The 12,414-nt window shown below is 40.0% G+C and overlaps 1 long non-coding RNA gene across 2 annotated transcripts in view; it reads left to right on the forward strand.

Annotated features, from left to right (window-relative positions):
- The window catches only part of LOC139628630 (uncharacterized), a 175,479-nt gene that overhangs the window by 135,504 nt on the left and 27,561 nt on the right, over window positions 1-12,414 (forward strand). The window lies entirely within an intron of this gene.

Here is a 12,414-nt window from a genome sequence, read left to right on the forward strand (position 1 = left end):
ACCAGGAGTTTACACTTCTCTGGTCTTCTCTGTATCCTCCTCCCTCAGGTCATGTTGGTGAGGGTTGATCACATACATGGTCCAGCCATATAATAAGTTTATACCTAGTCTTTTTTCCCTTGGCTACATGGTCAAGTTTTATAGTTTTCCTCTTAGTGAAAAAGTTTTATACAGTTGGTTCATTACGATAATTGCACAGATCACAGAAGATTGACTGGAGTCTTGTTTAAATCAGCTATATGTCTTTTTATTTTTCCGATCTTAATAGATCTCAGTGGGTGAAAGTTAAGAGTCAAATCAGCATATTTTCTCCCCACAGGATTTACATTTTAACTAATTTAATATATAAATGACTGCAGCAGTCTGCATGTGCAGATATGCAGACCGGGGGGAAATCAGACTGTTTCCTGCTGCAAACACCTTGCTATATTTCTTGATGGTGCACTATACAAGCATGTCATTCAGAGAAACATCAAGAAACTAACTGTTGGAAATGGTTGTACAGTTAAATTTTCATGAAGAACTCCAATTCAAAACAAATTGAGCAGCAGCAAAGATTCTTCCAGGATACTAATTCCCAACCAAATGATATATTTATAAAGATATCCTCCAGTGTGCATTAGTTCCCTTCATTCTGTGAGTTGATCACTGATCATTATCAGACTGACGAATTTTCTGTTGTGCCTTGACTCCTGTTGACAGAGGAGTGAAAGTCATGAAAGAGAGAGGGGAAATAGTGATTCGAGAAGGCAGGTGCTGAACAGTTTTTAGAGATCTCAGCTAAACAGACCTTCACCAGATCTGGATGTCATTGCAGATACAGTTAGCAAATCACCACCTGATTAAAAAGATTATATGGAGAATTTGGATTCTGTATTGCACGTGGAGCCAATGAAATAATTTAAGTAATGTGGTTATGTGTGTTTTTGCTTGTGCCTCTGAGGTCTCTGACAGCTGTATTCTGAATGAGCTGGAGCATTCCTGTTTGCTTGGGTGATCCCACAAAGAGTGTTACCGTTATCTTCAAACATGGATTAGATGAATGCATGAGCCAGCTTCTCAGTCAGCTTGAGATAGTCCCTTAACTTTTGATACGTTTTGAAAGCAACTTGACATATAATAATCACCGATATCACTTAGCAGATTTCCTATAGGACTAAGATAATCAGAAGATATGCTATGTATACAAATGTATACAAATCAAAAGCAAAGGTCCAAGAACTGAGCCTTGTGGGATCCCAGAGAAAATCTTTGTTTCAGTAGATCTTAAACCACTGACAGAAACATGGACACTCCTAACATTTAAAGTCGGAGGAAAATAAGCTAAGAATACAACCTTTCACACTAACTGAATATGAATGGGCTTAATTTAATTTCTGGGCCATTTAAAAGACATTACATCGCATTTTCATAAGTTATGGCACCATTTTTGAGTTATATCATTAGCAGTTGCTACAGCGCAGTAGGGTATTATTCCATTACCAGTCCAGATTCAAGTCTGAGCCCAGGGTAAATGGCTCTTTGCAAAACAAAGCATACTGTAGCCAGTTTCTCATTGAAAATGAGAAGCTCTTTCAATTTTAAATCAGCTTGGCTGAAGGAAAAAGGAGAGCAGCATGTGAGTCTTTATGCCTAATGAAACCTCAGGGACAGAGGGATATAATGGGTTTTACAAAAACATCCTCATAATATAGAACCAGGCACTTTGATCGTTATTCTCACTATTATTTCTACAGATGAAAGGACACAAATACAATGATCCAGAGTGGCTTTAGAGATAAACATACACCTGCAGTTCTGTTTAAGAACAGACAGCAGGTTAATTAGCCAGATCGTTAGAGGTACACTCGTGAGGGGCCATATTATCTGCTATGAAGCACATCCAGCCAGTGCTGGAATAAAAGTGTTGGTTTGAACATTGTTTGTGAAGTGACATGTTATTGATGGGTCTTTTGTGGCTCTCTCTCTTCACATAGACTTTAGAGGTTGGAGTGTCTGGAAAAAAAAGAAACCTTAAAAGTGGTTCGGAGTCATGGTCTTGCTAAAGGACACTTCAGTATATTCACTACTGTGTTATATCCTGGCAGGTTGGAAGCATTACGGGGACATGAGCAGGGCTTAATTTGTGCCAGATCAGGATCAGGGATCAGGGACCTCCCAGAGTGAAACCTATTCGATTGAATTTGTCACCTGCTCAGAGAGATAGACATCAATCACTCAAGTCAAAATAGCAAAAACAACTAAATTATTGGCCGACATAAATGTGGCAATAGCTTAGCTGTTGTTTCAGAACCATGGACAGCTCTGTTTGTTGTGTGTAGGTGCCACAATGTGATTGTGCTTAAATGGAACTGTGGAGATCGATACACAGACAGATTACACGTGTTACTTAGTTTCGTTTCTTAGCCTGCTTACCTTTTTGGGTTGTAAATAGAACTTTAGGCCCTTTTCCATTTCATTTTTCCTCCATTGTAGCTACCCAGACATAAGCCTTTGGACAGGCTCCAGTGGCTATGCCAGTGAAAAAACATTCTTATTTTCCGTAACCAAAGTCCAATGGAAGCTAAGATGTATTTTTTTTAAAGAAAATAAATTAGCCTGTCATTATTATTCCAAACTACTTTAGAAATACTAGAAATTCAGATTCAGTCCACTTACATGTATTATGTGGAAGTGTGTTTTGAGCTCTTAAATATCATACATTATGCTTTTCTGCAATCAAGGGATGTTTGAAGTTGCAAATGTAAAAGTGCACAGTTTGGTTTTCTTTCAGCCTCAGAAATCTGTGCTTTTAGTTGTCTTAATTATAGCCTTGTCATGATTTACCCCAGAACCAGCACATTATGTTTTCTGTTAGTCCACTGATCATTAAAACCTTTTAGAGATCACCCTTGTGAAGTGTCTCATAATCTATGTCAGCTGAACCCTTTCTTTCAGGTCAGCAACAACCACATGAAGAAAGGCTGGTCTTTGTACAGTCCGTGAGGAGCCATGTGCTAAAAGCAGTAAACACTGATAAGTGCCTCTTTGGGGAGTAATTGTAGGGGAACCTCTTTTCATGCTTCACCCCCCACCCCCCCACCCACCCAAAACAAAATCTCTCTCTCTCTCTCTCTCTCTCTCTCTCTCTCTTGTGATGTCCACAATGTCCAAACCAAACACTTTGTGTAAGTACCAGTATGATATTAGCAGCATTTGGGCCTTCAGTGGAGTCACATTTTGTTCCAAAGACATATTTAGACTGCTGCATTTTTTGGCAGGTTTTCACATAAACACTGTCAAACCATGGTAGATACATCTATGCATCTATCTTTAGTATGCTCAATGTAGAAATAACAGCCCAAGTCAGAATTATCCTGTGATGTGAAGAGCCCTTAATGCTGTACTGTGGGATAATTGCACTGCAATTTATATCCAGAGAACAACAGCAAAAACTTAAAGTGTTACATGACACCACGAGAACACCACAGAAAAAAATAAAAGTGAGGAACATCCTCTTCCCTTTCACACTATAATTATAATCCAATGTTTTTTGGACAGTAGCTGAGCCAAAGTTTCTGATGTTCTCTACCTCACTTATTGTAGTATGAACAAAAGAATGATGCGGCATTACTGGCAAATTATTTTGTAATCATTAAAATACACAGATGACCTGTTTGAATACGTATTCAACAACTATAACTTGGCTAAAAGGACCATTTGAAATTTTAAGAAGCATCTTACAAACCATCATTTAATGTAGAGACATGAGTCAAGATCATATACAGTCAGTGGTTTAGACCATCACTCACCTGTTGCTTGAAGTCAGCTTGTCAATACCGTGTCCTTGTCTGTGGTTCCCCAATGGTGGAACAAGCTTCTGAATGTTATCAGACCAGGGGCGTACCTCTCTATCTTCAAGAATCTCTTGAAGACTCATCTCTTAAGAGAGCACCTCCTCTCCTAACACCTCAAACACCCTAACATGCTTAACTAGCACTTACTATGCACTTTCGATGCACTTCTTTACCTGATCTCCTTGTATTTATTAAATAGATGTACCACTCAGTACTTACACCAAGTACTGCACTGAAGCTGTAGTGATGTCCCTTGCTTGTATGTCGCTTTGGATAAAAGTGGCTGCCAAATGACTAAGAGTATATAAACCAAGACTGTAACTTTTGCTGGACAGCAGCCACTGCAGCTACAGGTGACAGTTAATAGGATGATGCTTAAAGGGGCTATTTGTAAGTTTTGCTGTTGCTAGCCTTGGCCCGTCTCGTCACTGTAGCCTCTGGCCCAAAGAGGTGGTGCTCTTCAGAGGGCGAATTATTATAGTTATAACCTTGTGTCTTGTAAACGCAACGATGGCCCAAGCTCTTGTCAAACAACAATCACCACCACATGCTCCCGGCAAGAAACCATATTCTGCAAGAGGAAACTTACAAATAACCCCTTTGATCTTAAACTGTTGCATTTTAGCAAAATGATAAATAATTTGGGAGCCCAGAGTAGGGCTACCCCTTAAATGTTGATGATTCGAATCATCATCATCAGGTCTTGTTTTGTCTGTCCAATCACTGCACTTTTTTTTTTTTTTCTTAAGCTGTATCATTGTAAATAGAGCAATGCAGGATACCACATGGCAGGCAAACTGTTAAACAGCTGCAAAACTAACTGTAACAGAAATAAAGAAGGATGATACAAATGGAGGGCAGCACAACTTGCCTCTGTTCACTGCTCTGCTGCTTTCAGCTCTGGTGCTGAAAGTTAGCTTAGTCAGCTAAAGTACTTTTGAACCAGACACTGGCCTAAATGCTAAATAATAGTTTAGTTAAATACTGCCTATAGGCAAAAAGCTAAGCTATTGCTAAATTACCATAAGTGAACAGATTTAACATATGAAGTAAGGCTATAGCAGCAGAATTATATTAAATTGAGCAATGGTGTGTTTTATTGCTTATGAATTCAACTTTTCTTTTAAAGGAGGAAGAATATGGTATTTCCTCTGCTTAAAGTTACATAGTCTTGTTTTACAATCCAAATAGAAGTAGGACAGTTTCTTTGCTACAATATAAAATGCTGAGGAAAAGTCAAATTGAAAGGGGAGGGTGTGTTTTACCTAGTCCCAGATATTTATAGATAAAACTGAGTAATGTAAAAGAAGTATTCTCCCCTTCTGTTGTGTCTGTGCATAATTTCTGTTTTGCCTAATCAGTGTTTTCTAAGCACCCTTACATTCTTTGCACTCATCGGTCTCTCTTTTTGGATTCACTTATACCTCTTTTGAAGAGTTAAGAGTCTCTCAGGGGAAATAAGAAATATAGAGTCAGCAGTGATCCAGGGGTCCAGAGTTTTTACAGCAACCAACCCACTTTGCTTTACATTGTGATTTGCCTGTAATCACTGGGTTATGATCTGTCACTGAGTATAAAGCCACACCAAAGCCAGTTCAGAGTCATGAGCCTGTCATGTAATCACGTTTCAGTTAAGTCTAGAGCTCATGCTTTGTTGTATCCTAGAAGGAAGAGGGAAGCTCATCTGTCTTATTAAACAAGATCAGGCTAAGATTTTGTTTTCCCAGACTCACTCTTTTCCAGTGCTGTTCTTTCTCTATCTATGAGCTATTAAACTGTCAATTAACTCCATGGAAAGGAGTTTGATGATGGATCTGTCCACTGCAGAAGGAACAGTCTGTATCAGATTCTTTTGCCACATTGTGGTAGTAAAACAAAGTGTGCAGGAACCAGAGTAAGAGCCACTAATTGTCATTGATTTCTTGCCTCCTATGGTTAATTTAAAATCCCAAATGGCACCTCAATCAAACCTCTCTGTTAATTGTTCCTTTCATACATGGTCCTCATGCTCATAATTATCCAACAGTGTGCCATGTTGAGTTCACAGGAAGTCTCTTCATGCTGTCTCAATATTGTTCAGACTCTAACTAACTAACTTTCTTTAAAGAATCATATTGTTTGTAACTGACTGGCATTTTAAAGTTATAATTTTTTTGGGCTTTTATGCCTTTATTATAGTACAGTAGAGACTGACAGGAAAGGGGGTAGAGAGGGGAATGACATGCAGGAAAGAGTCAGACCGATCGGGAGTCGAACCGGTGCCCGCCTGCTAAGAGCGTCTTTGCGCCCAAATGGTATGCGCCCTAACCACTCGACTACCGGGCCACCCCTTGGCCACTGGCATTTTAACCAGAATCCAAGAGCTGCAGCTCCTATCTGAACACACAAGTCATATTTGTATATAAAAAGTGCCCAAGGATGAAATAAATGGCATGTGGGATTTGAGGTGTAAAAAGTGACCACAATGAACACCTGAGCCATGAAAGTGACGTCCACTGTGAAACTTTTCCACTGATCCAATCTGTAAAAGCTGATAACTGAATGTTGGACCTGCTGTGCCAGTCTCCCAACTGTCTCATGGCTGACTAACGATGGAACAACTTGATTTACTACATCTGTGACCATCTTTTAGTTTATGACACTATCAGTCCATCTGCTTTAACATCATTCACTGAGATTATACAGATGTATGAAGTAACAGTTTCTGTTAATGTGATCCAGCAATTCAGGTTTTATCACATTTTGATAGATACAGACAATTCTTCCTGTGAAAATGTGTGTGAGGGAGAGAAAACATGATAATGGACAAATAATCTGACATTTCTGATATTCCTAAAATGCACTGCAAATAAAAATGTATCCAAAAAAAGCAAAAGTTTAACAAATGGGTGGGGATATGATCATGCTGGGCCCCTGGTGACCCTGGTTTAAAAACTGAATGAGTGAACATTTAATAAAAAGCAGACAGGGATAATATAAACATTATGGTTTGCTTTTTTCACAATAAAGCAGAGTAAGCTCTTTAATTTCAGTAGAGATTTGAAGACATAAAAGAGGTGATTTATGATTCTTCTGAGTACTGGTACACTGTACAATAATATTGCTATGGGACAAAAGTCTTTGTGATCCTAGTTGCTCCCTGGTGGTTTTGTCCATTGTTGAGTTGTGGAAAATGCTCAGACAAAGCACTGCAATTAGAAAGCAGGTGGAGGAGGAAGACGGACTACAGGAGGCCTTTTTTAAGACAGACATTTCACTCATCCAGCAATATATAATGGTCAGTTTACAGTTAAATTTAAAATGAAGAGGCAGCTGACACAGAAACGTGAAAACCGAGCTAATAAAATCACAGGACATACTGTTTGTCTTGTGTGCTGAGTCAGCACTTACACACAGCACAATTGCATGAGACAATTATACTTTCGATTAAAATGAAATTTAAACTTTTATGGAAGCAGTGAATCGATGAAAATGCACAGCTCTCAATTTTCTCATCAGGGCTGTGTGTGTGTGTGTGTGTGCGCCGTCTGAAATGCAGGAGCACATGTTTCAGCCACACCCACATGGGAGCGATGTCCCTCCTGAAGCATCATCTTCTCATTTGACACTCATTACTCTTTGTCAGTGGCAATATGAGAAGAGGAGTGAGTGAAAGAATGAACGCGGGTTGAGGCCTCTCTCTCTCTCAGCGGGCCCCTGCAAACAGTTTTCAAAGTGACAAGCTGAGGAAGCAGAAATCTGCAATGTATCAGTGAGATACAATTATTCATCATTTTACCTGAGGGGGCTCCTTTAGCATTTAATAAACACAACGGTTCCAGGGGAGTGTGAAATTTCAGACAGCGCTCCTCTGTTATTTGTCAGTGAAGGAACAAAGTGATTTGTCAGGGGAGGTTGAATCCACCTGGGCGTTGAGATTAATAGTCATGTGATAAGATAACAGAGTAGTACGCACAGCTTTGTCGTTAAAGGCCAGAAACAAAGTCTGTGAAGGCAACCATTTTAATGAATCAAAGCACAGTGAGCGGCACTATACACAGTGTACCTACATGAAAACACCTCTAGTCACCAGGAGACAAGTTACCATTCAAAATATGAACAGGAATAACTGAATGTCTTTTTAAATCGCAGTCGAAACATGTTCGTTCAAACGCATCCTCCTTATAGTTTTGGCATTGATTTGCCAGGATTCATTTGTTTTCTCTCAATGGTTTTACGTTTCTGGTTTTTGATATCACACTGTGACCACACCCTGTAACTGTTTTGAGAACTGTTTTGCTCTGATCATTTAGTTAGGGAACTAACAGGAAATATGTGAGGGCAGAAATAAGGCTGACAAGGGACAAAAGTCAACAGCCAGACTGGAACCAGGCTGTCACAGTAACATGTTCTGTCTCTTCGGCCACTGGGTCATTTGGGTCCCTAACTGACCATTTTGTGAGCCCCTCCAACAACTAATTCCATGATTGTCCAATCACAGCTTAGCAACTGTAACCAGTAGGGTTGCACATCTCTCTGTGATAAACGATTCGATATGCATCTAGATACACAGGTTACGATTTGATTCAAAAACGATATCCTTTTATTACAGACCGATTCGAATCGATTCCATACAGCGTATGAACGATTCGATTCGATTCTATGGTTAATATTTGTTGTAGATATTTTATATAATAAAGAAGCCAAGTCTATGAAAGTGATAGTACAATAGTTTCTTTTTAAATATGTAAAAGACTGGCACTGGCAAAAAATTAATTTATTTATTTTTAGACATGGACCAAAAAAAAGTCTGGCTGAATCGTTGGATGGGAACTCCAGAGGTAAAAGTAGCACAGAGTAGTAACGAACTTTGTTCGAGCTTCCCTTCCTTCTTATAAAACCCAAAAACGGTCCACACCTTGGATTTTTGTTTCCCCGATGCGTTGAAAATCTTTCTCGGTGCATTATCACCTTCGGTCAGGCTGACGCTTTCGTTCTCCACCTCCTCCATTTTCCGTGTCATCCCTTGTTTATCACTCATGCTAATACCAGCTAGGCAGCTACGGCGTTTCGCGGGCAGCCTCAGCTCTCGCGTTGTTTTAGAGACCTGGCGCGTGTGTAACGCTAATGCTGCCAAACGATTCAAAGTCTCGTGATACCCGATCCATGACTCTATAACTGATTCATCTAGGAATTCATTGATAATTCGTATCGATTGAGGAGGCTGCTACCGATGCAGCCGTATCTCTCACTTGTTGAACTGAATATCCGGTCGCATCGGTTTATCGTTCACAACCCTAGTAACCAGGCACTGCAGGCCTGTTGAGCTTTGGGTTTCTCCACATGCTGAGGTGATGTGACCGGGACTCTAATCAGGATGATACTCTGCATGAAGGGCTGCAAACATTGACATGTCCAGCTTTTTAACTTACTGTCTACTGTAATAAACAAACCACTGTTACTCAGGAGGACAGGGCATTTCATTTGCTAGCTACATTTTGTGGGGTAACATTAGGTTATGTTTTTCAAAAAGCCCAGATTCACTGTGTAGTATTTACCCTCTATATAGAAGCTGCTCCTGGGTGTTTCTGTATTAGAGTTTAGGCTAATGTTACCCTGTCCACCAGCAGTTATTATCATCATGAAAATGCATCCTTGTGTTACATTCACCAAATACACTAGACCTCATCCTAAAAGCCTTTTCTCTTTTCTCTGTCAAAACAGTTGGAAAATATGAACAAAGCATAGCATAAATAATAAATCTAACCTCTGTCTTGTCTGTCTTGCTTGTTTAAAGCTGATTTTATATTTTTCCTTATCAAACTTGTAATTATAGGATTAACTAACTTACTGTCTTCTACAAGGACCATCAACAGATGAGACTGTTTTATCTGGGGCATGCAGCTTTGGCTTCAGTCTTTAAGTAGAATATGATGCATGAAGCCATCTAGCTCACAAAGAGGACCCCTTTTAAAGGATTCTCGTTTTAAAACGAGTCAGCTAGGAACATTAAAAATAAATTTCAACCAACTAACTGAGCCAACTTTAGCTTAATTAACTAGCTAGCTACTGTTGATCACTCCACAAAATCAAGAGTCACTGGCTAAAAATGTGACACCTGCTTTTGTCCTCCTTTCACTAAAATGTAAACTGCTCCTGTTATGACTGAACTGCATATATACCATGAGCAGAAGGTCAGACAGGCCTAACAGTAACTATGCAGAGTGGGGCTTAGCGAACGACAGTGGGCCGTATTTTTATCTTTCAATGTCTAAAACTGAAGATTTAATGCATAACTCTACACTTCAACTGCTCTGTGTTTGACTACAGACACACACATCCTCTACCACACACTCACACCTACAACAGATACAGGTGATACAAAAAGCCCTACGTACGGTGGCCCTGAGGCTCAACACACTGCCTCTTTCCTAAATGATTCACGTGTTGCCAGACTGGTGAAGGTGCTGAACTAGTTTTCTTGTGTTTTGTCCATTTGCTTGTGCTTTCTTAAGTTGCAGTGCATTGACCTCTCAGGGCCACCGTACATATGGATGAACACAACACATTTTTACATCTGGGAGCTGCCTGGTAAACCACAGTCTTCACTGTTCTGAGTATCAAAACTTTGGAGCAGTTAGAGGTCAAGAGCCTCTGAGACCCAGCGCCTCATTGTCCGTGACCAGACTTTCCCAGTCAGTCAGGGACTTTTCCCACCGTCTCCACTGTCTGCTGTGCATTTTAAATTGCTTTTGGTGGTGGGAACAAACGAATATAAAACAGAATGGAGACCAATCCATCTTCCATCCCACGCCACATCAATAATAAAAGAGGGAGACCATGACACATTTATTGACTCAAATATCTTCAGTATAATTTCCACTACAGTACAGTATGTGCATTCATTGCCAACGGCACAGAATACCTTAACACCAAAAGCTGTCTCTGGAATTAAAGTGCCTGTTTTTCTGCCAGATGGCAAGAAAAGCTGCATGTTTCTATTAATTACATGCTGTTGCAGCCTGCTCACTGCTTGAATATGTGGCGCGAGCATATTCTTATGCTTATGGAACTCCTAAAAGGTCAAGAGTTAAAGGGATATTCTGCTTAAAATCTATTAAGTATGAGACATTCTCCCATCATAGGTGACAGGTAATGAATCAGCTCCATGACCTTTTACTATAGATCACACTACAGCAACATGATGAATGATGATTGTAACTCAGAGGTTATGAGGCTGACTCCATTTAAATGGTACAAAATGAATCCTTGTACAAAGCCCTAATATTACCTGATGACAGATTCTCTCTGAAATCAACATGATTATCTATCAGCATGTCCAAAGGTGATTAATGACAAACTCCTCTGCTCAGTCCCTCCATCCCATTTTGCCCTTGTTCTGTTCCCTTTTCCACTTCTTTTTTTTAACGCTTCTTCCTCTTTCTCCCTCTGGCTCTCAGCATTTAATTATCCCCATCTTTCCCTCCTTCTCAGTCTCCCTCTCTTCTTTTGTTATCCCTTTGCCTTTCCTCCTTTTTCATTTCCACATTCTTCTAGTACTCCATTCCTCATGAGCGGTCACCTCTTTCCACACATCAGCCTCCCCTCCCTTCTCCATTTACTCGTGTCTTCTTATCTATCTCCCTTCCCTCCTCCTTGTTCATCTTGCTTTTTCCTTGGACCCGGTCAGCTCTGCGGAGTAATTTAGCAGCTCGTGAGTGCTGGGCCAAATCTGTCACTACTGACATACCAGCAGCAACATGGGTGATTTCCCACCGGGACTGCAGACACTTCTAATCACATCCTCAGGGACACAAGGAGACAGAGGGATAGGGTGAAGAATAACAGACAGGTGGTGAAAAAGAAGAAGAAGAAGCCCATTAGGTAAACAGGGGCAGACACAACCCCTAATGGAGTTAGATATCACTCTGGTGAGTTAAGCAGCTGCAGTAGTCGGCCATGCAGGAAGTTTAATAACTTCACAAGCGGGACTTCCCCAGTGCTGACGTTTGATTGGTTATTTTATTCATTGCTAATTTTAGCAATTCCACACATATAAAATATGTAATGGCTGCAAGTCGGGTCATATTTCACAAATGTGTTCAAACTTGGTTGAAAACTAGGACAATCTTACCATCTGACAGAAATCCCCATCACACAGTAAGGGCCGCTACACAGTGTTTGATATACAGCATGAATGTAGCATATACACAAACTGAAGGCAGAAGACGAAGCCTCAGTATCACCTCTGAAAATTCCCGCTCTGACCCTAAGCAGCAGTTTCTCTCTCATATGGGTTTCTGAGCTCAAAAATTGGGAAGGTGCAGCTGCACAGCATTTTATTTTAATATACCATATATACCATGTATATATATATATATATATATATATATATATACCTTTATTTTAAGGTATATGAAGAAAACTGGTGCAACCTCAATTAGCTTTCCCAATCAACTGTGCCATGACAGAGAGGCATGAGACATTAAATGTGTCTTCTCATATGTATTTCCATTTGCATAAATATAAGCTTCTCAGGAGGAGGCTGGCAAATGTGTGTGTTTTCATGCACATGTGTCACTGTGTGTCCCTCATGTGT

This window comes from Trachinotus anak, unplaced genomic scaffold (assembly GCF_046630095.1).
Source record: "Trachinotus anak isolate AG129_WGS33_773 ecotype Australia unplaced genomic scaffold, CSIRO_AGI_Tana_v1 ptg000012l, whole genome shotgun sequence".
Classification (NCBI taxonomy): Eukaryota; Metazoa; Chordata; class Actinopteri; order Carangiformes; family Carangidae; genus Trachinotus; species Trachinotus anak.